We start from the raw sequence: 27,367 nt of genomic DNA, 5'->3' as shown, positions 1-27,367 counted from the left end.
GAAAATGTATGAACCAGAGGAAAAAGAAAACCTACAACCTGTTTTCCAGTCATTGAATGGGCCAGGGATGTAATAAATGAAGCATATATATATAGGCTGTTAGTGCGATGGGGTCGCCACTCCCAGTGGTATATTAATGGCTGATAGATGCCATGGAATGAGGATGGAGAGTGTTGCTGGAATGAAAGATGACAGGGAAAACCGGAGTACCTGGAGAAAAACCTGTCCCACCTCCGCTTTGTCCAGCACAAATCTCACATGGAGTGACCGGGATTTGAAACACGGTAACCAGCGGTGAGAGGCCGACGCGCTACCGTCTGAGCCTCGGAGGCTACATGAACCAGAGGAATGGCATGCGAAAGAAGAAAGTTTTCTAACTCCCCAGCTATTTCCCGCCAATGTTCTTTTTTTTTTTGGCTAGTTGCTTTACGTCGCACCGACACAGATATGTCTTATGGCGACGATGGGACAGGGAAGGGCTAGGAGTGGGAAGGAACCGGCCGTGGCCTTAATTAAGGTACAGCCCCAGCATTTGTCTGGTGTGAAAATGGGAAACCACGGAAAACCATCTTCAGGGCTGCCGACAGTGGGGTTCGAACCTATTATCTCCCGAATACTGGATACTGGCCGCACTTAAGCGAATGCAGCTATCGAGCTCGGTGCCAATGTTCAGTCGGGCTGTTATACTCGGTACGCAGTAGTAATCCCATCTATCGGAGTTGAGCGGGACCATAAGAAACGAAGAACATCACAACAAACAATGGTCGACGTAAAGTTATTGTTGATCAGTAACAAACAATGGTCAATGTAAAGTTATTGTTGATCAGTGTTATGCGCTTTCGATATTGTGGGCCCTCTGAAATACCACTCTTATCATAGTCGGAACAGTAAAACTGAATGAAACATAAATGATCGGAAATTGTATTGTCTATAACTTTTGTTATGTAGTACTTTTCGATTGCACCAGTAACATAGGTACCGGTATTTAAAAATTAAATTTTAGGCGCCTTTCCCTAAACTACCATTTCATCTCGGGCGAATAAAATTATTTACAGCCTAGACTGTAGTTTCTTATTCCCCGACGCTATAAAGCATTTTTCATTAAATTCTATTAACCCATTTTCTCGTGGCTAGGCGTTGATATGGACTTAGCAACAAAACAACAAATTCATTAATATCTGTGTTATCAGAGCCGGTACGGTAAAAATGTATATGACATAATTGATTGGATATTTAATTCTATATAACTTTAGTTATATAGTATTTATCGATAGGACCGCTAATAATATAAATATTCTATAATTAAATTTAAGGCCTTCCCTTAAACTACCATTTCACTCGGCGTGAATAAAATTATTTACAGCCTAGATTGTAGCGGCTCATCCCCCGACTTTACATACCGATTTTCATTAAATTATCTTCAGCCGTTTTCTCGTGATGCGTGTACATACATACATACAGACAGATAGACAGACAGACAGACAGACAGACAGACAGACAGACAGACAGACAGACAGACAGACAGACAGACAGACAGACAGACAGACAGACAGACAGACAGACAGACAGACATTACGGAAAAGTAAAAAGTACATTTTCTTGTTACTATGGACATGACCGGTACATAAATACCATTCTTTTCAAATTCCGAGCAATGTACAGACAAAACTCTTATTTTATATATATAGATTTAGTATTGTACCAAGTTTAGTTGACACCTATGCTGGAACATGCATACAAACAACCAAAATCTCGGTTGTTTGCACATTTTCTTTTCTTCATCCCTTCTCACAACCCTGCTTACTGGGGATCAACTTGGACTTAAAGACATCCGGAGTGTCACTATTCATTTCAGACATCCCGAAAAGTATGGATTCGTCACTATTTTCGACTAATTTTGTCTCACTCACCCCCCCCCCCCCCCGAAGATCGCTGAACTCACTTCAATAGGGAACACTTCGAAATTCTTATCTCTTAATGCTGAACATGGACTTTAAAAAATCCGGAGTGTCACTATACATCTCAGCGACGCCCAACACTATAGATTCGTCACTATTTCCGATTAATTTTATATCTCATTACCCCTCGCCGCACACCCCAAAGGGTGATGAACTTTGAATTTAAAAAACTCCGGAGTGCCACTATTCATCTCAGCGACCCCGAAAACTATGGATTCGACTTATATTTTCTATTACTATAATTATTATATGTCACTCCCGCCTCGTCCCCCCCACTAAGGGTGCTGAATATGAACTTTGAAACATCCGGAGTGTCACTATTCATCTCAGCGACCCCGAAAACTATGGATTCGATACTATTTCCCATTATTTTTATATCTCACTCTCCCCTCGTCCCTCACCTCAAAGGGTGATGAACTTGGACTTTAAAAACTTCGGAGTGTCACTATACATTTCAGCGACCCCGAAAATTGTGGATTTGGCACTATTACCGATTATTTTTATATCTCATTACCCATCGACCCACCCCAAAGGGTGATGAACTTGGACTTACAAAAAATTCCGGAGTGTCACTATTCATCTCAGTGACCCCGAAACTATGGATTCGACTTGTATTTTCTACTATTAATATGTTTATATCTCCCTCCCCTCGCCCTCCGCTAAGGGTGCTGAATATGGACTTAAAAAATCCCGAGTGTCACTATTCATCTCAGCGACCCCTTAAACTATGGATTCGACACTATTCAATCAATCAATCAATTTCCTATTATTTTAATATATCATTCCACTCGTCCCTACCACCCCGAAGGGTGATGAACTTGGACTTCAACAAATTCCGGAGTATCACTATTCATCTCAGCCACCCTGAAAATGATGAATTCGGCTCTATTTTTTATTTTTCTTATTCTTCTTATTATTAATATTATTAATATTATTTCTCACTCCCCCTCGCTCCCGCCCCGAAGGGGACTGAAGTTGGACTTTAAAATCCGGAGTGTCACTATTTATCTCAGCGACCCCGAAAACTATGATTTCAACACTATTTTCGATTATTTTTTTAACTCGTCCCCAAGGCCTCCCCTTTAAGGGCGCTTGTGGTATCTTTCCCCCACGAGGTTTTTTTCCTGATATTAAGTCATAAGTGTACCAAGTTTGGTTGAAATCGCTCGAGTGGTACAGGAGGAGATGCAATGCATACACACGTACCTATATACCCACCTATACCCCTATAGATTACATAGACTCGCCTTTGCTCGTTGGAAACCCCCAATTGCTCTTCGTTAGGAGGGGGGTGATAACTCTTGTCATTCCATTGTTGATATTCTATATTTTTAAAAGTTTCTTAAATATTTTACACGTCTAATACACAGCTATATTCTTCAAAATGGGCAGAACTATCAATGTTGGTACTATGACGTGAAAGTACATCTCGATCACGGCACGTTGGATTGCTATTTCAAAATAATGGGCATAAGAATGCACCTCCTATCAAGAAAGGTACTTTGTAAGTCAATGCGGCGTGTTTTCATCTTCCTATATACAGCAAATATTATCCTCATCACGACGTGCAGATCGCCTACGGGAGTCAAATCACAAGACCTGCACGTGGCGAGCCGAACATGTCCTCGGGCACTCCCGGCACTAAAAATGATACGCCATTTCATTTAGCGGACTATCATGGTATAGCGTAAGCTGCTGTCGCGTAGCGACAATCTGTCCATCAAGTCGATCCAATCTTGGTGTGGCTTTGCAATTTAATAAAGTTACATAAAATTACTCATAATAATAAAACTACCTTACCGATTTCGTTCAAACCACTTCATAATCCCTTTCAGATGTAATAAGAACAAATTGTGAAAATTTCAGCGAAATCGGTCCAGTAGTTTTTGAGTCTATTAACGTCAAATATACCAACATCCAATTTTATATATATAGATAGATGAAAGCAGAAATGGGCAGCAGCATTAAAAATTACTTACATTACTGCAGAAATGTAGAACATCAAGTAGGATCCCGTTCAATGGCAAGGTTTCGTGTTACACAGAGACAGTGCATACAATCGCAGTATTCACGTACGTATGGCCACATAACGTACAAACTCGTTTCAGAAAAAACAATGTGACGTGGAATACGATATCGAAGGAATCAGAAAATTGAACCACCAAAGGGATAATACTATAGTAGTACAACATGCGGACCGCGCACATATCAACAGTTAGCACATCCGTGCTCCAATCGAGCGTCCACTCGATACTAGCGCGTCACAACAGCAATGTTCAAGCACAGCCTCCCAGTGGAGCAGAAGCTTAAGAAAAAGAGGATCTTGCCACAGTTACAAAAACAAAATATAATCGCCGACAATGGAGCAGATAACGGCCTAGAAATATAAAATAGCACACCACACATGGTCCAAACCAGCCAACTAAAACGAAAACAGAAAAGAGAAAGAAAAATTAAAAATAAAATTACGAGATTACGAGATACGGAGAGTACTAAACCGTACACAGGCAGGCAGTATAGGCACGCACACACACGTATGAGCATGAAGAGAGACCCAATATAAAATCGATCCACACCAGGCCGGTGTATCGATGCACGCGACGGAAAATTATACTATACTCTGATTATTTTCGCACAATATTATTAGAAATCTTCCCTGATTGGGGGAACTCCACTTCACAGTAATGCAAACACGAATAGTCGGAGAGATTATGAATCAGATAACAAGTAACTTAACCTTGTTGAAATGCTTCCTCGCCTGATTGCAGCACTGTGGTTCTTTACCCACCTACAGCAAAAATGGTGTCTCTGCACACCCAGCCCAAGTAATCTTTCCCACCATCATGATTACTAATGTAGAAGCTAATCCATTTCCAACAGGTAAAGGTCGCATATATTACAGTATATCGTAAATTTCGTATTACCTTCATTAATCCAGGAGAGGATAACCATGTTTACGATCCTGGTAACTTAAGGACTGTTCATTGGTTCTCATAGCATTAATGTTGATGTTTTATTACCATATAACTTGAGGTACACACCTTTTACATCTTTCACAGCACAGTACAACAAAACAAACGTCTCTGCACGCGTCGAACACAGGTGATTTGCGTGACGATGTGTCAAAGGCATTAATTTGATATCTAATGAATACTACACAAGATGTTAATTACCATTTATTTTATACTGTGACAAAATTGACTTCATTCCGGACTCAGATGGTTATTATTACGCATTTGCCACCGAAAGTGACCATTTAATTTACGAGTGAGATGTTTATGTCTGAACCGATGGCGAGGATAGAATTTCTAAACGAGCAACTTAAACGTACCACTTTAGTGTCTGTTGCGTACAATATTTTATTCTCGACGATGCCGAAATGTAAATATTATAATATACCAGAAAACTGAATCTTAATGAGGCTCATTATAGTTCAAGTTTCAATATGATACAAGTTCTCCACCAATCAGAGTTCAGATTTTCATTATGATACAGGTTCTCCACCAATCAGAGTTGCAATTTTCATTGTGATACAGGTTCCCCACCAATCAAAGTTCAGATTTTCATTATGATACAACTGTTTGACCAATTAGGTAAGGATAACAAAATCAAACATATCGGACACACATATTACCATCAATGCACCTTCTACTTCCAATATTCCACAACCACACGGCACATTCCCGCAAATTCACTGCACCATAAACTGTACAATAAACAATTTGTATTTGAAATAAAGCTAGGTTATGATAACCTTCTATCAAAGCTTTGAAAACATATGACATTGTCATGGTCTCTGATACACTCACGGAAAATCAATATCCTAGCGCATGCACTCTGGGCTCTGTTCAGTAAACTCAGCTCTCAAGCGACATCACGCCACAGAAATTTATGAATATTTAAAAAATAGAGTTATAATTATCGTCCAGCATAACCAGTCGTATGAAACTCACCTATAATGGTAATTAAGACACTCGTATGGAAATTATAAAACTCGTTTTAAAATGCACCCATGTTTTAATTAATGCCATTATAGTGTTGTTGCATAATGTACTATTATTTTCTGCTATGGTTTATCTACTTGCTTAAAATTAAACATTTAATTACCCCTTCCTTATTGTACACAAAAAAGTAGAAGTTTTGGAATATTTTTGAAGCAAATCTTAACGAACGTTAGCCACCATATATCAAACCTTTTCTATCAGAGAGAGATTCTGATGCTTGATGTTCAAGAATTAACAAACCAAACCAAACCCCATGGCACTACAGCCCTTGAAGGGCCTTGGCCTACCAAGCGACCGCTGCTCAGCCCGAAGGACTGCAGATTACGAGGTGTCGTGTGGTCAACACGACGAATCATCTCGGCCGTTATTCTTGGCTTTCTAGACCGGAGCCGCCATCTTACCGTCAGATAGCTCCTTAATTCTAATCGTAGGCCGAGTAGACCTCGAACCAGCCCTCAGGTTCAGGTAAAAATCCCTGACCTGGCCGGGAATCGAACCCGGAGCCTCCGGGTAAGAAGCAGGCACGCTACGACTACACCACGGGGCCGGCTCAAGAATTAACAAGTAAACTAAAATAACTACTTCCCCTCTTCTTCTTCCTCTTCTTACTGATTATCTGACCTGAAACTAAACAGGCACCATCCGTATTTGTAGCACCCTTTCTCGATAAATTGAACGGAAAGTACTGTCCGGGTTTAAGGAGTTGGTAGCGTATATTTTCAGAAATGATTTCGAAAACTTGAACAGTTCCCGAATGTCTATAAAATAAGAACTGTTCCAGTATTTCAAATAGAATCAGTAAGCCTGTATGAAATTGAAAAAAAAATGTATTTAGGTCCTTGAATGTTTTGAATTTCCTTCTACAAATCCTTCTTCTTCTTCTTCTTCTGAATTCACTCCCTATTAATTTTGTTCGATGTAGCCAATATTTTCAAAAACATATATATTGACGTAAATCTATGAATTATATGAAGAGAATAATTTTCCCTAGAAATGTCTTTAGAAATGAATTCTGAATGTGACAGCGAGTACCTACTGAGTACTCATGAATCCCTCTATACAGTTACGGGATGTTTCTAACTCAATAATTGGTTTCTTTCCTAACCAGTACTATGGTGTCGAGCCACGGGCGATTCGGGCCATCTGCGAGTCCATGGTTTACAACCAGTTTGTGACAACTATTGACCTTGAGGGTAACTTTTTAACGCGGGACGCAGCCTTCCATATAGCAGAACTCGTGAAGGATAGCCCTAATATCGTAAAACTGAATCTCGCTCATTGCAAGTAAGTTGCTTCTTTATATTCAGTGACTGACACTGTATATTCATTTTGGTTTAATATTTTGAAAATATCTTCGACTTCATGTCGTTATCAATGCGATTTTATTTTGGTGAAAATAAATATCACACGAGATACGTTCACTTCCTTGCATAAAACCACTTTATTGTCGCTAAGCCTATTCTTTAATAACACACAGTTATGCACAATATTATACACAACACTACAACACTATTAATTGAAACACACTGAAGCAATTTAATGTCAGTTCCACCAAGTACATATATCAACAAATACTCACACTGATCATTCACTTCCTCATCACACAGTCGATTCTGAAAAGTACAGATATCAGCTTTCATATGTCATTCATTAATCATTGTCCCAGAGGAGTGAGACAGGCTTCGGCAGCCGGCACAATTTTTATCCTCGCCGCAAGTTGGAGGCTTCATTCATTCCATTCCTGACCCGGTAAGTCCACGCACTGATTATTCACACCATCAAAAGTCAAAACTAACTACCCTCTAGCTCACTCAGGTTGATTCTGACAAATACAGATATCAACCAAATCCTCGACTCACTGTAACACTCACTTGAACCCACACTCCACACTCTAAGGCACACTCTGGCCTCTCGCCCTGTCAGCTCGATATATATTGTACCCTTGTAAGGTTAGGGTGCAAAGTACCATTCGAAAAAAACAGTCTAGAAAAAACGACTTCTGGAAATGTTCCTGCAACACTCTAAATGGAAGACATCCGCACACACATGGAACAATCGATCGACCGGCCTTTCGATTGGAGTAGATCAAACTGGAGTGTTCGATTACAGTTGACAAACACACACGGAGAAATCTATAGCATCCCTAATGTTTCTACACGGATCTGGATAATAAAACATGACAGTAAGTTTCCAGAACCCTCCATATATATATCAGAATGATAGTGGATTATATCCAATATGCGAATATTACAGAGTTTTCTACAGTTTTCGACTACACAGATTTTGAGGTGAGAGGTATTCACAATACGTATTTGAGGTTATACAAATTTATAGTACATATTTAAGGATACAGTCGTACCTAGCATTTAATAAAAGATAATTAAAATATAAGTTATTAAACATAATAATTGGAAGTTTTACAAGAGTTAGGTTATGTGTAGGATGGCTAATATGCGACATTCAATTATAGTTCATTTCATAGTATTTCTTTCTGATTCTCTCTCGAATCAAGGCGGCGTCCGATTGAAGGCGCAGCCAGGCAGAATGCCGCTCACCATCGCGACCTCCTGTCACCGGAAGAGCGTGCAATCTGTGATAGGCAATATTATATCGTCCTTGCCAAACAGATAGCGGACTAACATGGCGGTCTGTAGCCGGCCTCCTCGGTCTGTGATCGAAAACAGTTCTCATGTCACGACCTGTGTCCAATGGATACGGAAAAGCTTACAGATCGGTCTCAGCATTACAAAAATGTTGAGAAATGTGTGGAGGCATGGGATATGGTAATGAACCAAGAAAATATGAGTTTTTTCAATTTTCATTCAGCGCATTGTATTAAGCGTTAAGAGCGTTCGAAACTCTAAATGAAGAACTGATTTTCATGATTTTGAACTTTATGACATATTCCCCAAACTTTTTCATGTCTTTCTTGGGCATGCTTCCTCTTCCGGAATCTTTAATTAAAAGCAGATAATAGCAGCATTTCTTCCTCATCAGAATCATACATATATTAAAAGAATGTGCAATCCAGCGAACGTAAACGCGAAGTTGTTGATATATACTTGGCCTTGGACCGCCAGTGATAGGTGCCTTTCTGTAAAGCGTCTTAATCTATTGTAGGGGTGGCTTCTCACTTGGCTTGGCTGCGACGGTGGGCCGCGTTCTGCCTTTTTGAAACTTAAATATCTATTTCTACTTACCGAGATTCCATCGATAGCAAGTGGCCTAAGATGACGAGAAGTGGACAATGTTACCTTCTCCAGGATAACACGCCTGCACGTTGGTCCCAAATTGTCTCACAATTGCTAACCTAAGTGGAACATCTGTGATTCAAGAGCCCTTCTATTTTACTCGGTATAGCCCCTCCAAATGCAACATTAATTTCTTTTCAAGGATAAAAGACGTCTGTAAGGACGTAAATGGAGTAAAGGCAGCATCGCACGAAGTATTAAGAGAGGTGTGGCTTCCGGGTGAATATCCAGTACTCGCCTACGTATATCGTAGAATTCTTATGTAATTTCAAGGAACTATTACTAGCCTCGTACAGCTCATGCAAGACAGACTCTCCGATGAGGGTTGGTTGCCTGCCATGTATAGGAAAGTAAGAGAGACAAACATAAACAAAATCGTATCATTCTACTACGCTGCATTTCATGATATCTGAGGGAGTTCACACAACACATGACTTCACGTTATGCAAAAGAAAGAATATAATGGCAAATACTACAGCAGATCCGTCATAGGAGTGAAGTACAGTGACCAAACATATCTGCTAAGACTACTTTACACCAATAGTATATTGACGAGATAATAACGTTGACATAGTGGAAATTTGTGGACTTCCAAATGATAAACTGTACTCATTTTGTGAAGTTCCGTAAGAATAATATCGTGTTGTGGGTAGTCCTTCTGGTAGTTCCATTTTGTGATAAGTGCATCGTGCCCTTTTAGCCATGAGGTTTTACAGGTGAAATCATCCAAATACTTGAATGTCCATAACAGAAAAATATACTGGGTCTCTCTTTTAAACCCAGACTGTCCAGCGGCGTTTACACTCTCGGAGACCTAAGCAGCTGTATAGGAGGCGCGGGCATAGTTCTTGACCCTGTAAGGAGCGCGTACGTGATCGACGTAGCATCATTAGCTACTCTAAATCCCAGCTGTTAACATGGTGAGATAGTTATCATTCCAACACCCTATTTTCACATGTAAAAGTTAATTTAAATACGAGTCGGATCGACGGGTATGCGATGCATTTGTTCAGCTATTTCCAATTACCTGCACGAGCATAGATTCACGTAATCTATATATATAAAATAAGAGTTTTGTCTGTACATTGCTTAGAATTTGAAAAGAATGTCATTTCTGAATCAGTCATGTCCGCAGTAACAAGGAAATGCACTTTTTACTTTTCCTTAATTTCTGTCTGTCTGTCTGTCTGTCTGTCTGTCTGTCTGTCTGTCTGTCTGTCTGTCTGTCTGTCTGTCTGTCTGTCTGTCTGTCTGTCTGTCTGTCTGTCTGTCTGTCTGTCTGTCTGTCTGTCTGTCTGTCTGTCTGTCTGTCTGTCTGTCTGTCTGTACACGCATCACGAGAAAAAGGCTGAAGAGCATTTAATGAAATTCGGTATGTGAAGTCGGAGGATGAGCCGCTACAATCTAGGCTATGAATCATTTTACTCACGCTGAGTGAAATGGTAGTTTAGGGGAAGGCCTAAAATTTAATTCTGAAATATTTATATTCTTAGTGGTTCTATCGATAAATACTACATAACTAAAGTTATATAGAATTAAATTTCTGACCATTTATGTCACACATTTGTTATCGTACCGGCCTTGATAACACAGATATTCATGAATTTGTATTATTGTTGCCAAGTCCATATCAACGCCGAGCCACGAGAAAATAGGTAAACGGAATTTACTGAAATTCGGTATATTGAGTTGCGGAATAAGAAACTACAGTCCATATTCACTAAATTCGTGACCATCACGTCAGTAGAATTTGTTACCTCTAAAATCAAAATTTTATCCAGTTACGTTTGTAAGATTTGTTAAATTAATCAAAATTTTGATATATCATAAAATTATTCATCACAAAAATTTATATAAAACAAGTTATAAACAATTTTATTCGCCTTGTATGAAATTGTAGTTTAGGGGAAGGCACCTAAAATGTAATTTTTTAATACCTATGTTATTGGTCCTATCAAAAAGCACTACATAACAAAAGTTATAGAGAATACAATTTGAGACCATTTATGTTTTATTCAATTTTACCGTACCGTCTATGATAAGAGTGGTATTTCAGAGTCGGAAGAAAACTAAATGTGAAGGGCAACAATATTGAAAGCGCATAACGTTCATCAACAATAACATTATATTGACCATTTTTTGTGGTGATGTTCTTGGTCTCTTACGTTGCCGCTCAACTCCGATAGATGGGATTAGTCTTGCGGACCGAGTATAACAGCCGACTGAATGTTGGCAGGAAATAGCTGGGGAGTTAGAATACTTTCTTCTTTGGCATGTCTTTCGTCTGGTTCATACATTTTCGGATACCGTACTTCTCGTACGTAATTCGCTGGTTCATCATAGTATTCCAGCTATTCGATCCCTACTCTGAAGCGCTGTTTTGAATGAGCAGTGTGTACTCGTAAGGCAGAGGCTCAATTAGTAGTAGTAGTAGTAGCAGTAGTAGTAGTAGTAGTAGTATGACCTGGTCTAGAATTTCAGTTTAGGCATATTCCAAATTATATAACCACAATTCACTAAATAACTCAAAATTCAACCATGAAAAGAGCCGTTCCTTAAAAAGAGCTTCATCCTCCTTCACTTTTATTAAATTCTACATTCATTTTATATAAATTAGCAGTGAAGCGGGGGTTTCTCCTCTTGCTTGGAGGATAAAATTGCCTCCAAGTCAAACAGATTTTTCCGCCGCCAATGTAGTGAATTGAGATTTTTCAGACCCATCGGGTACTCCTAGGGAACAGATTAGTAAAAGGGCATAGATTTTACTCAGGAACTTTCCACTATTCGACACCCCCGTCCCCCGGTAAAAGACTACGAGTGTCTGTCAGCGGCCTGGTCATTCCAGCTCTGGAATTTTGGACTGTTAGATCGGCAGCGTAGTACTGTTAGTTAAAAGTGAGAAAATGTGTGGTTTTTCATTTGATCGAGTATTTCATGTGAAATCATTGATTTTACTCGCGCCATTTCTACTGACGTCATTGTAATGACCTATGTTCATTTCATTTAATTTATTTTCCGGGTTGAACCGTGTTGTACTTGTACGCATATCACGTACAGTTTGCCGACGTTTCGAATACATTGCAGTATTCTTTGTCAAGGCGACTAAAATACCCCTACTCGATCCGAGGTAATCAGTCTCCCAGGCAGAATTACACGTCGGCAAACTGTACGTGATATGCGTACAAGTACAACACGGTTCAACCCGGAAAATAAATTAAATAATTCTTCACACCGTGGAAGCTTCACTTCTAAGATATGTTCATTTCAGTTGGGAAAACCACTGAGAGAGTCTTTCTGAGGATGTAAGAGGCAGATGGAGAGTGAGTGTTTGTTATTATAATGCAATTTGAAATGTAAATCTACACGTCTGATCCCACAGCGGGCGGTGTTGTGGTCAGCGTCTGTATCCAGGTCAGGCTCGGCTGTTTAAGCATGCTCCGGGTCTTACCAATCTGGTTCTAATTTTTGTGGGACCTACGGGTTCCACCCTCATGTGAAATGATTCACACAATCTACCATGATGGTACAACGCACATCGGAAACTAACCCTGCCGGTAAAATCCGGGGCCAGTTAGAGTCTGGTCTAAACAGGTCATTGGATTCTGGGGGCCCTGCACCATCATGTTGGGATCAGTCGGAGGATCCCTCACCCCGAAAGATCAGGACCAAGAAAAAACATTTCTTTGGTACAATGAATGTCAGTACCCTCCTAAGAGTCGGTAAACAGATGGAACTTATCAAAGAACTGGAGAGATATCAGATCAAGCTACTCGCAGTACAGGAAACAAGATTCCCATCAAATGAAGTATCTATGATGGGCAAGTACAAGGTAATAAAGGGTCAACCAGCGATCAGGGAATATAAAATGGGTAATAAAAGAAAATCACCTTCAATTCTAGGATCAGCATTTTTTGTTCACAATTCAATTATAGATGTAATCATTGATTTTCGATCACTTTCCGCTAGGCTTTCCATCTTAACCTTGAAGAGTGGAAACAAACCATATGCTGTCTTCAATGGGCATGCACCTATTAATGAGGGCAACAAGAAAAATCCAGATGAAGAATTCTGGTCTCTCATGGAAAAAGAGTTGTTGGAAACTTCGGAACATATGATTAAAATATTAATGGGTCATTTTAATGCTCAAGTTAGCAAGGAAAGAAAATACAGAAAAATAGTTGGCAGTCATCCTGGGCATATAAGAACCAACAGAAATGGGGAAAGGCTTATTGAAGTGTATGAAGTATTCAATCTCAAGTTAATGTCCACCCAATTCAAGAAAGAAAGGAAGAAATTAATGACATGGCGTTCACCAAATCCCATGTTAGCCACATGTAGCCACATCGAACCCTGCAGAGATTTTGAACGTTAAAGCGCAAAAAGGTGCAAACATAGATTCTGCCCACTACCTTGTTAGAGTCAAGATATGGTTTATTCCAAACTCCTTCAAGAGACCTCCACCCAAAATCAAGAAATATCGAAATGATGAACTCAAGATAAACCAAGAGATTGTTGAGAACTATAAACGAGAGCTTGAGGTCTTGGAATCTTCGAACTGGGACGAAATGGCAAGAAGGATACAAGAAGCAGCTGAAAAGACTATAATGATCCCCAAAAAGAAGAAACATCCATGGTGGAATGACGATTGTGAAGTAGCCTTACGGAAAAGGTCTAAAGCGTGGAATAAATGGTGTACTTATCACAAGAATTTCGAAGACTTCAAGGAACTACGGAAACACACAGCAAAAATTCTTCGGAATACGAAAAGAAAGTACGAGAAAGAACAGCTGCACAACATAGAAGAAAATTTCAAGAGAAACAACATAAGATATTTCTATAGAAGATTTAAAAACAAAATCAAAAAATTCTACCCTGGTAATCTATGTTTTAAAACAAGGGAAACTCATTATTGGTGACAAGAAGAATCGCGAGTATCTAGCCAACTATGGAGAGCCTCAATTCAAGTTGAAGGATTCATTACCATTAAATAAGCAAGAAATTAGGGACATCATTAAGCAACTAAAAACAACAAAGCTCCTGGGAAAGATTGAATTAGTGCAGAGTTATTCAAATTTTCAGTTGAAAATATACTGGAAAAACTAGAGGGATTATTCGCTTTTATTTGGGAAAAAGAAGAAATACCATGTGATTGGAAAAATGCACTCATTCATCCTTTACACAAAAAAGGGGACCAAAGTAACGTCAACAAATACAGAGGTATCTCTCTTCTTCCTATAGCATACAAAATTATATCCAAAGCATTGCAGCAGAGGATGGAAACACATATAGATAAACAAATTGGTGAATACCAGGCAGGGTTTAGGAAAGGGCGTTCATGTGCTGAGCAGATTTATATTCTAAAATCACTTATAAAAATAAGATCAATGATAAATCAGAAGAGGACAATCATAACCTTCGTTGATTTAAAAAAGGCATATGCTTCCTATATATCGTGGAGTGCTCAGGAACGTTCTGCACGAGTTTGGAGTGGATGACAAATCTCTGGCCATAATTCGGCAATCTCTTACAAACACCTTTTCTCAAGTCCAATTTATGGGCGAACTCTCAAATGCATTTCAGATAAAAACGGGTTTGAGGCAAGGAGACAGCCTTTCTCCACTACTCTTTAATTGCATTTTAGAAAAAGTTATTAGGGAATGGAGGATGCGAATGACTGAAAATGGAATGAAGAATGGGGTAAAGATAGGTGGTGGAAAAAATGCGATGATGTTGGATTGCCTTGCCTTCGCAGACGATGTCGTTCTTATTACAGACAACCGTCAAACAGCCAAGAAACAAGTCGAAGAACTACAGAATGTTGCAGTCAAAACAGGGTTAAGAATCTCCTTCGAAAAAATAGTATTCATGGTTTCTATAAAAAAAGGCGACACGGACAGACTTGTTACATTGTATGGAGATATCCAGAGTGTGCAAAAATTTAAATACCTGGGGAAATACTCACCCCCAATGGAGATGAAAAGGAGGAATTAAAGGAGAGGGTGAGAAGAATGGAGTTGGCATTCAGACTATGTCATGACACCTATAAGTTCAAGTCTCTCTCAATTCAGGCCAAGTTAAAACATTACTGCACAGTGGTTAGAACAGAGTGCCTTTATGGAGCAGAAACCTTGACGAGGATGGCTGACACACTCCTTGAAAAAAGAGAAAGAAGATCCTTGCGAAAAATCTTAGGTCCTAGAAAGTCGACGAGTGACCCAAACACATGTCGGTTAAGATCGAATTTGGAGTTCTACAAGACAGTAGAAAGAATCACGACTGTGATGAGAAAAAGGAGACTGGTGTTTTATGGACATATCAAAAGAATGAACCCTAAGAGATTGGCCAACAGGATACTTCTTCTGCAGGAAAGATGGAAAAAGACAACGGGGATGGCTTACACAGGTACACAATGACTTGGCAGAAATAGGTATCAAGGAGGAGGATATAAAAGAAAGGACATCATTTAGGAAGAAGGTTGCGGGATTGAGGGATGCGTCTGAAGAGCAACATGCGAGCCACGGAACATCTCGGTGGAAGAACGAGCAAGAAGTAGTCAAAGACTCAAGAATCTTTGGGGAGAATGTAAAGAGAAGGGTATCAGTCTGCGTGACAGGAGGAAGATTGTGTAATCGTGGCCCAGAGGTGGAAGTATCGATAAATAATAATAATAATAATGCAATTCCCCAACCTGAATGTGACTGACGGTAAGCAAGCGGGCTTACCATTACAATGAAAATTCCCTAACGCAGTCTTCATATGAGAACAGACGTTTGGTGATTTCTCCGTCGCGTTTCTAGGGTAACGTTAATAGCTATGCAATTTAATACAGTCTTCCTCACAACGTGTACTCTACCTAACCTACAATTCTATATACAATGTAGAATTCCGAAGCGAAGCACAGGTAAATCAGCTAGTTATAAATTCATTTGAAACTACTAGCTCAGTGCTCAATAAAATAAAATAAATACATGCGTGAACACGAACAGTTTTAATAGAGGAAAAGCTAGATGACACATTGTTGCGAATCTTGAACGGTCACCGATAAACTTACTCACAAAATTAACACAAGAAGTAGGGGTTTCGGTTTCTTTTGCACCTAGAGCTACACAGCTGTTACACATCAGACCGTAAATATTTATACGGTCCCATTGTTTAAAATCTGCTGATCCAGCCACAAGAGTGAGGCATTGTGAGTGAAATCTTGTATCCATGAATGATCGCTTATACTACCCACAGCATGTGTTCTTTTCGGATGAGGACTAGTTTCATCTTAATGGTCGTGTGAACAGTCATAACTATCGCTATTGGTGTGCAGAACATCCTAATGGTGTTTATGTATTCCCTCATTATGGAGGATGACACTCCCAGCATCTTTTATAAGGTAAGGTTTCACACAAGATCGTATACACCAGAAGTGTTCACGCTGGGCATTTCGTCTCGCGGGCGTCCAACAATGTAAGCGGGCGGGCAGGCGATGAGCATATGCTGTTCAAACACAATCATGTGGTTACGTCACAAGCCGTAAAGTTTGGATGAAGTTCTCCCAAACACTCCCGATCACTGTGGCGGTACACGAGTTTGAAATGGAGGTAGAAAAATAATGAAAGAAAGAGGGCAGAAATCCATGTAATTTTCAATTTACATTGTAAGAAATAAGTTATTTATGTTAATTGCAGTTTACTTATTTTGACCGGATGCAATAACGAGGTTTACGACCTCAAATATTTCTGTAATGTACGTAATAAATTACAATTTTCACTATTAGATTTAAGAGGTACTTTTTAAGCATTTCTAATATAATACAGAGTTAAGGTGAATAAGCTGTGGCTTGTGGTTGCTTGGGTTCAAATTATCATCAATTTTGTAGGTACATTTACAGTGTAGTTTTACGTTTATATTGGATAATAAATATCTATGTCACCACTCGATATGAAACTTCCTCGCCATTTAGAGGCTAGTTATTATCATCGGATGCCTGGTAAGTTTTAAATACTATTTTCTAATTCCGTGGATAGGGACATTCAAGCGACACAACAACACTGTGCAAAATCAAGCAGTAAATTTGTTGAATTATGTAAGTATATTACTTTTGCTGTATGAATACCAGGAATTTTACTTCTTAAGAAATTGAAATACTGTCATTCCCATCCAAGGAATTATGAATTGTAACTTGTGCGCTTAAACCACATACCTTTTTAAAATGTAAAACAGAAATGATAACCTGTTAGTTTTCTTTAAATGCATGAATATCAGAAAATAAAACAGGCTGTTTACACCGAGAACAGTATAAATCAAACAGGAATATCTTGAAAAGGTCGGTTTTCTTGCGATTATAGCTTTCTTCTTACATACTGTACCCCATTCAGGATTTCGCTGAGCAGTGGAGGAGAGCTTGATAATGACAACCGAACGTCACCGTTCCCTTCCTGCAAAGTCCAGTCGCTCTCTCGCTTCGCAGTGACGTATGCTTATTATGTAAGCTGCCCGCATTTACGTCACTCCAGCCCGGTCACACTGGGCTAGCCTCAATGGACGTCCGGCTGAGTACCTCTGGTATACACGCTTAAAGCAGGGGGGCCGCGCGCGACGTAAGTCGGGCTAAGGCAGCTGCTGTAACGCAGAATACAAACACCGTACGCTAGGTCCGGGGTTATAAGAGACGCGCTGTATACCTGGAACGATGATTATTTCCACAAAGGTCCTTTATTCTCCGATATGAAAACTGAAGAATATATTGAGTAGTGTGCTCCTACTTCACGCAGAATCCTCCAGTGTTTAGACAAATATGGCATACAGTTCACATAAATTAGCTCGCAGACAATAGAATAATGACAAGGAATATAACTTCGCAAATGCTTATAAAAGACGATGTATTATATGACTTCAAACCGGTGAACGTTTCCTGTTAAAAAATCGAAAATACAACAACGATTAATAGAAACCAGAAGAACACATAATAAACATTAGAAGGAAATGGGCAGGAATGAAAGGAACTACCAAGGAATAGAAGAAATGTGAAGCCTCCTTAATATAATTTAATTAAGAAGGAAATCGTACATAGTGAAGAAAAGATAAGAAAATGTCACGATAAACGATGATAATGCTAAAACTCAGTGTAATGATATACAACAATTAAAAATTAAAATAATTACCGAACGAGTTGGTTACGTAGTTCCGGTACTTAGCTGTGAGCTTAAGTTCAGCAGATAGTGGGTTTGTATTCTACCATCGGTAGACCTGAAGGTAGTGTTCCATTTCCACAACGGATATGTACCCTAATTAAGGCCAGAGATGCTGCTTTCCCATCCTTGCGTTGCCGAAATTGTTCCATGTGTCGGTGCGACGTTAAATAATAATTTTAAAAATATATACTACATGCATTGGCTGCTTCAATAAAACTACTAGTATTGTAATACTGGTACTAATTGTAAGAGAGAATAGCGTATTTTCATTGAAGCTGCAAACTCCACTAGTCCAACTGCATATCACGCCATACGCCAAACTACTCTCTGTGGCTGCGAGCGGTAGAGTAACATTCACGATATCCATCCCTGTCGTAAGAGGTGACTAAAATGTGGACCAGGGAGCGTGAGTTGGTGACCACGGTATACCTAGCTGAGTTTGGCATTGCTTCCGTCTACTTGAGTCAGGCTCCTCTCTTTCGTCTTTCATATCCGACATCCCATGGTCAACTCTTGTCCTTTTCTAATCCCGACGGTATTAGGCTTTCGAGACCTAGGGAGATTTTCATTTTTACGCCCTTCGTGGCTTTCCCCCCTTTTTTGGCCGATACCTTCATTTTAAGTTTCGGATCTCTTCCATTTTGTTTTTGATTAGTGTAAATAGAAGATGGTTGCGTAGTTGAACTTCCCTTCAAACACTAATAACCGCCACCACATACGGCAAAAGTCACCCGATAAAGTCAGAACTGTTCAGCAGATAATCTCGACATACAGTCTTAAATTTTACTGTCATTGTCTCAGAGTTCGTAACATCAGCCTGGAGGAATGGTTGATGGGAATAGAGAGATTAGGGAGCAAGGAAACCAAATATGAGAATTCTGGAGGGAGATTTTCATTTGGAGTTGTTTAAATATGCCGACCTCAACAAATTTCATATATATATTTATGTCATATGCACAGTTTCGGTCAAGTAAAAACTCTGTTGAGTGGGGGTTACGTTAGTAATGTAGACAAATTAAACGGAGTTCAATTACGTCAAGAATGAAAAGAAAAGCCTTTAAATAATTAAATATTTGTTTATGGAGATTGTGATTCCGGTTATTTTCTGCTAGCGAATACACACATACTGCGCATTTAGACCTTCAAGAAGTGGATCGTAAACGTCCAACCATAAAGAACATTCTAATTTTTTTGTGCATTGTACATTTGAACACTTTACAAGTGGATTCTTAAATCGCCACTCTGGTTTCTTACTATATTTTTTTCATTTTCACATTCTTCAAGTATATATCATTATTTTAGCACATCTTAGAATTGTTTTTATTTGTTACGAACTTATTAGCATATTTTTGTTTTTCCTTCTTCTCTTCCCGAATTTCTCTTCATCCTCTCGCCGTGTCGCTTTTTACGTTGTTCAGTCCTTGTTGTATATAATAGGGTGTGCTTTACCGAAAATTTGTGCATTTGAGTTAAGGCTCTGAATTTTGTTCTACCTCTAATGGCTTCTTCATTAATGCCAATTTCGTTTAGATCTTCATTCATATTTTTTTTTTTGATAAAGCTAAGTTTATACTTTTCTTTGTGAGGCTGTTTTATCCATTCCATATAAGTGGCCATAAAATTGTAACTACTGTTTCCTGATGGTATCTGTGATTTTTTCTGAAACTTGATAGAATTCACGTGATTTCCTTTTCATCCAAATTCAATTTTCGCATTTTAGACGTAAGATTTTTCTGAGGATTTTCCTTTCTTGTTTTCTTCTTCTTCTTGTCCTTCTTCTTCATCTTTTTACCCTCGAGGGTCGGTTCTTCCCTCAGACTTAGCGAGGAATCCCACCTCTACCGCCTCAAGGGCAGTGTCCAAGAGCTTCAGACTCTGGGTCGGGGAATGAAATTGGGGAGGATGACCAGTACCTCGCCAAGGCGGCCTCACCTACTATGCTGAGCAGGGGCCTTGCGGGGGGATGGAAAGATTGGAAGGGATAGACAAGGAAGAGGGAAGGAAACGGCCGTGGCCTTAAGTTAGGTACCATCCTGGCATTTGCCTGGAGGAGAAGTGGGAAACAACGGAAAACCATCTCGAGGATGGCTGACGTGGGAATCGAACCCACCTCTACTCATTTGACCTACTGAGGCTGAGTAGACCCCGTTCCAGCCCTCGTACCACTTTTCAAATTTCGTGGCAGAGCCGGGAATCGAACCCGGGCTTCCGGGGCTGACAGCTAATCACACTAACTACTACACCACAGAGGCGGTCTTTCTTATTTCTTGATCATCTTTATTCAAGATCTGCCAACAATTACAAGAGTTTAAGATGCATAAAATGCTTCTATATTTCACTACTGTGTTATAATGTCGAAATTTTTTTCTTTTCTGATACAGTTCATTTATTGTATCTATTCCAAGTAATTTTATGTGCTCTTTGAAGTTTTGCAGTTATTTGTCAGCTTGCTGATTTAACCCCGCTGGTTGAATAATTTTACCTAGATACTTCAACATGTCTACTTGAGAGCGATATTTCTATATCTGATTATTAGCTGTTGACTGTTGAAACCTGATCTAGTCCCTTCCGTATACGTTTCCTTTTCATTAAAAATTTGCAGTCTGGTTCCAAGGAGATTTTCTACAGCCTGAATTGCTTCCTATCTATTGTTGGATAGGATAGTAATGTCATCTGTATTTTTATAATGTATTTTTGTCAATTTTAAATATTAATCAGCCAATGATAGTTCAAAAGAACTTAAACTTGTCCTGAAATAACTGTGAAATAAATGTAAAGTCGTTTAAAAAACGTGTATTCAATAGGTGTAACATTTATAGTACACTGCCAGAAGGCTTTATTTTTAACACTTGACCGATGCGTTCGCCTCTCCGCCATCAAGCGTACGTGCAGCGCGCCCTCTAGGACTCCCTACTTCATATGCTGTGTATACAATACAACCTAACCTTATAACAGAAGCTGAAGTGTCGTCATTCTTGGGTTATACGGGAACTGTACCTGGAAAGCATATTTTGACTGACGCGAGTGAGTTTTCCACTGTAATGTTTTTGATCTCATTCGTAATGTTTTCTTTTAGTTCCTCCGTTGTATGAGGAATTTTCTGATAAACCTTTCTTTCATTCTGCCCTACAAGTAAAAATCACACACTGTTAGATCACTCCGTCTGAAGGCAATTCCGAGACTGAAGGAAGGGGTTCTCCCGCTGTATGCGCAGTGGCTGAATCTTGTTGAAACCATCCAAGCGAATTTTTCTTCCGTCAAAACGCAATCTCGGTACCTATTTTCATTTACCGTCGTCTCGTAAAAGGCTCAATTATTTTTCTTGCATTAACAACACAGCAAACACCAATATTCTGTTCTAATGAGGAATTTCATGCAAAATATGAGGATGTTCTACAACAGTGAGTGTCATGACTGTTCAGTGTTCACACGGCTAGTAAGATGAAACCAGGCCTCACATGGAAAAAAGACGAGCTCTGGGTCAATTAAACCATCATGGACCGATGAAAGATACCACTCAAAAAATCGCACACTTGCTGCTGGATCATCATGTTTTAAACAAGGGGCTTGCTTTTTAGCAGCTTTGTTGCTTTGTATGCACAAAAATCGGAAATGCTAAATTTTGGGAGAGATGTGTTCGGCGATTTTTCAAGATTTGTAGAAATTTCGTGTAGCGTCACCCCTCTTAAGACTGTTCGTGCGCTTATGCTCCTTCTTTTCCACTGTTCCAGTATTGTAAAATTTATTTACAAGCGCTGTGGCACTCCACCAGGATCATTGTAAGTAGCTAGGATAGTGATTCCCAAACTTTTCCAGCTGACGCCCCCTTTTCAGATACGGGTGGTCATCGCGCCCCCCCCCCTCCCCCGTCATTTCTATAACATCTCCGATAAACTGACCTGGAGGATATAGACCTAACCTAATGACACTACATAATGAATTAATCCATTATTCAATTATTTACGAAAAAATAATATGAAATACGCGCTTTATATCTATGTCATACTAACTTCATTTTAGCACAATACAAAGAACACACTTTTAAAATAAATCCTTAAATTAGTCAACAAATGTCAGTGAGAGGGTTGACACTGGTTTCTCTTGGTAAGATTCGGTATGTTTGATTTGCTATTTGACAGAGCACGGCGGAGATCACTTGCAACATCAATCCGACAGCGCTGCTTTGTTTTTATGACACTCAGCGTTGAAAATATTGACTCGCATAAATATGTCGTTGAAAATGGGAAAATGACACGCAATGCTTTTTGGCTACTTCAGGATACACTGCAAGACAGTTTACTCAAACGTCGCCCAGTCCTAATATTTTGTAATCATCTTTTAGCTTTGAATCACACTTCAAATCTATGGGTCCTTCTTTAAGTTGTGCTGGCAATGCTTCAATGTCAATGGCAAACGGATTTTTTGTTAACATCCAGGACCATTCATCTGACGAGATATCAGAAAAGTAGAAATTGAATTTTTGTGCCAGGGAATCCAAATGTGACTGAATTTGCACCTTAAGTTTATTACGATCACGTTCATTTTCCGGCAAAATTTCATTAATGCGGTGAAAGGATGAGAAGTTGTTCAACTGAAGCCGGCGTTTCCGTAACCGTATTTTTTCTAGGAAAGCTCTGATGGCATCATAAGCAAGCATAATATTGGAGTTTTTGCCTTGAAGCTTTAAGTTCAAACTGTTCAAAGCTTCAAAAAATCGCAAAGATATGCCAATGAGACGATAAAATTGGCATCAGTAAACACTTCATACAGATCGTTCTTACCTTCATCATGAAGAAAAATTTCAACTTCAGACTTTAATTCACACAGCCGAGCCAACATGTTCCCTTTTGATGCCCAGCGAACCTGTGTGTGGAAAAGGAGAGTTTTGTGATCGGCTTGAACGTCAACACAAAGGGCTTAAAACAATCTTGTCTGTAAATAACTTGTCTTCACAGAGTTCACAATTCTTATAGCGACTTTTAGAGAGTTATTAAAATCTTGGGGCAAGGTTTTTGCCGCCAAAGCCTGCCTGTGAATTATACAGTGGGTTACCATGATATTTGGGTTTTTATCATTGGTCAATTTGAGAAACCCAGAAAGTGACCCAATCATAGCAGGTGCACCATCCGTACATATAACCACTACAAAAACTACCGATGGAAGAAAACATATCACAAGCTTTTGAAGTTGTTTTCAAACATTGGTAGAAGAACATTTCTTCTCTTAAAATTCCATTGTCGATAAATCGACAGTATACAATCAGTTGACAATGGGCTACATCGGTTGTTTCTTCACACTGAATTGAATACACTGGAGATGCTTTCACCTCCAAAATTTGCATTTCAATGTCTTCTGACAGTTCTTGAAGTCTGCACTTCACTGTGTTATCAAAAAGAGAAATTTTAGACCATTTCTGCCGACTCCCTTCATCCAAAACTATATTTACGGATAATAACATGCATGGCTTTACTAATGTTTCCCCAACTGTATGTGCTTTGTTGTCTTTGGCAATCAGAAGATCTAGTTCATATGATGCTTCCACTGCTTTCTCATTTTCTTGGTTAAAAGTACCCGATGAATCTAATTTCATACATTTTAGTGAGTTGAGTTTAGTTGCAAAAAATTATGTGGGGTCTTTTAAGGCTGAATGCTTCGTGTTTAAATATCTCTCCAAACGCACAGGCCTCATCGCATCGTTACTCAGATCACAGTGACATATTACGCATTGAGGCTGTTGTATTCCGTTCGGTTCAACGACTGTGAAGCCATATTTAATGTAGTCATTATTGTACAGTCTCTTCTTGGACATCGCTATCAATTTTTAGAAAAGTCACAATATTAAATAACACAATTCACACAGTCGCACTGTCGCACTGTTACAGCGAAGCATACACAACACTCATAATAAACAACTTGACAGACACGTCCACTGCGAAAGTATATGAGGCACAGAATCAAAAGTCGAAGGGCTTGGCCACTGATGGTCTATCGGCGATGTGTTGCCATGGCCATTACTGCGCCATCTCTCATGAGACAGTTGTACTATGTAATTCTCGCCAATTTGACTGCAAGGGAAAGATAAGAATGTGTAGGGGAGGGAACAGAGCATTCAAGGACGAGCTACCCACAAAACGAGTTTATATGCCGCAGAGTGAGAGGGAAGGATGAACTTCCACTTCATTTGTTGCTTCTGAAACTCCGATATTCTTTGTTCTTCAGAGTTAATGTCGACTCTCGACTGTAGTAACTCATTTCCAGTTAAGATCCTTGGTGAGAAAATGTCACTGTTTCATTAATTGCTGTGGTTAAACATTAATTAGTTGTAGCCCAAAATACCAGTAGGCCTGCATAGTATTTCACGTTAGCCTAACATGTTATATTAAATACATTTATTATAATTTAGCCTACTATTATTAGCTTATCTCCTATTGTTCTCGCCACTAGATCAATTTGATATAATACCGACATTTATACAAGTACCTCCTTCATATAATATACGAAACCTTGTACAGTATGTAACAATAATACTGGAAAATGAAAGCAACTACTAAATCGTTGATGAGTAGAAACACGTCGCGTATGGTTATTTATTTATTTATCGTATGATGAATCTATGTACACACATGCATATAGTTCAGGATAAATGTGTGTAGTCACAAGTCAGTACAATACTATAACTCTATAGGTGGGCCGGCGTAAGGTTGCACATGACAGCTACGCAAAATGTTGGTCACACTGCAGTGGCGCACGAAGCGATGTTGCCGCCATAGCAACAGCTGATTGCACGACACGTAAGATTTTAGAAACAAGAGAGAAATGTTCTTAATGCCATCGCGACGATACACGATACAAATGAAATCGGCCGACAACAATCGCACTTTCAAGACACCGATTAAGTTTACAATGAAATATATCACACAAAATGATACGAGATAAATCTACTACGAAGTTCTTATTATCCCAATGTTAGAGAATGCGTAAGAAATCGGCAGACAAGAAACTCACTTTAAATACACCAATAAATGTTACGATAATATACACCGGTGCTAACACAAAAGATTTCGAGTAAAATCTATTAAATTTACGAAGATTCAGAAAAGTTATTCTTCTTACCTTGTTTACATTGGTAGAGGTTCTATACCCTCCAGATCACTGCCATCACTACCGTCGCCTTCGTTGTTGTTGCTGTTGTTGTTGTTGTTGTTGTTGTCGTCATCATCATTGTCGTCGTCGTCGTCGTCGTCATCGTCCAGGCAGATCATCAACTCCCGACAGTCACTGATGATGCCATCTATGGCCATCGCCGAGTTAATTAATGTTGCGACATGGCCAACTTTCTTCCTCCAAGAAGCCGCATCCACTAGAGCAATACCCTCTCGGAACAGTCTTTCCACTTCAGTAATTGTGAAGGATTTGTTATTTGTGCGAACGTAGCGTTTCACATCACTCCATACCAATTCAATAGGGTTGAAGTGACAGTGGTACGGCGGCAACCTAACAACCTCGTGTCCTTGTTCCTTCGCTACCTCATCAACTACGTACGTCGGTGAAACCGGTTTGTTTTGTTTCACCAGTGCATATAAGGCTAATTTAGTCATACCCATATGCGCTGGGATATTTCTTGCCTGCAGCCATTCCACTAACAATTCTTTACGGGCGTTCGAAGTAGGGGTCTTGTCCATTATTACCGAGTGGTAAGGTGCATTGTCCATAACAATTACGGAAGGGCCTTTGAGCTGTTGCAGGAGCTTCTTAAACCAATCTAAAAAGCGAACATGGTCCATATCTTCGTGATAATCACCGGTTTTTTTCGATCGGAACATTAGAAGACCACCTTCCACAAAACCACTGGATGAACCCGCGTGCGCTATTATTAATCTGGCGCCCTTCCCAGTCGGTTGATTACCGGAGCTTTTAGGACTGTCATCAGTCCAAGATTTATCAATGCACTCCCCAGCATTCACCCACGTCTCATCCAACCATATTACCTCGTGGAGATCCTTACCGACAAGTTTATTTAAAAAATACTCCTAGCCATCACGATGTGCGACTTTTCAAGCAACAGTTTTCTTCCGTTCAGTTTTTTGTATCTGAAACCTAAGGCTCGCAATACCGATTTTAAGGAAGTTTTACCCCCGGAGAAAAGATTTTTCTGTTTAAGGGAGACTAGTAATTTTGCCACCACAGGATATTCCTTCCTGCTGTAATAATCGTACACGTGTCTACGTATTGCATCAGCCTGGAAAGAATCAATTCCTGTAACAGGAGATGGCTTAAATCGTTTCTTTCCTGGCGTGCTAAGAAACAAGTCCCCACTCTCAGCCTTGTTTCCGCCACTGCTAGGTTCCCCAGTCCATTTTTCCTTCAGTTCCTGGAGGAGAACACCTTTCTGAACCACAGTGCGCTTTGAAAGCCCTAATGTTTGACTTGTTCGTTCCACGACTTGATCTGCAGGAACAGAGGGACGACCATGCAAACGTACGAATTCCCTCTCCCTCTCGTAAAACTCGCGAGTTCTCCGCACTAATTCACATGTCTGACTATTAAGGGGCACTCCTCGGCGCAAAGGATTATCACTTCGCGATTCATCATATTGTCGTTTCCGTGACATCGCACTGCACTAGTTACAAAAAATAATCACAGTTATCTCACAAAAAAACACCACTTTCATCAACGCGCGAACCACACCTGACCACGTGCTAGCAACGACAGACAAGCGGCAACACTTCAATACGGAAGTCAAGGTAGTTATAGATGGCACCACTATACTAGCCATATTGCCAACAACGACCAAATGAAAATAGTTCATCTTTATTTTGCAGCTCGCTTAAACATTACAATTTTTTAAAAATGCTCATGTTTTTGTAAGTATATAAAAGGTTATACGCACTCTACAGAATTAAATACGAACTAATATGTATAAAATCGATTAACTGTATCTGACATAAAAAGTAATGGATTGGTCATTCTGA

At 39.5% G+C, this 27,367-nt stretch overlaps 1 pseudogene; it reads right to left on the bottom strand.

The window, feature by feature from the left end:
- Nucleotides 1-27,006, bottom strand: part of LOC137500503 (uncharacterized) — a 40,618-nt pseudogene extending 13,612 nt beyond the window's left edge.
- Nucleotides 27,007-27,367: the final 361 nt, after the last annotated feature.

Source organism: Anabrus simplex, chromosome 4 (genome assembly GCF_040414725.1).
Source record: "Anabrus simplex isolate iqAnaSimp1 chromosome 4, ASM4041472v1, whole genome shotgun sequence".
In the NCBI taxonomy this organism is placed as follows: domain Eukaryota; kingdom Metazoa; phylum Arthropoda; class Insecta; order Orthoptera; family Tettigoniidae; genus Anabrus; species Anabrus simplex.
This window is presented reverse-complemented; position numbering and strand designations above follow the sequence as displayed.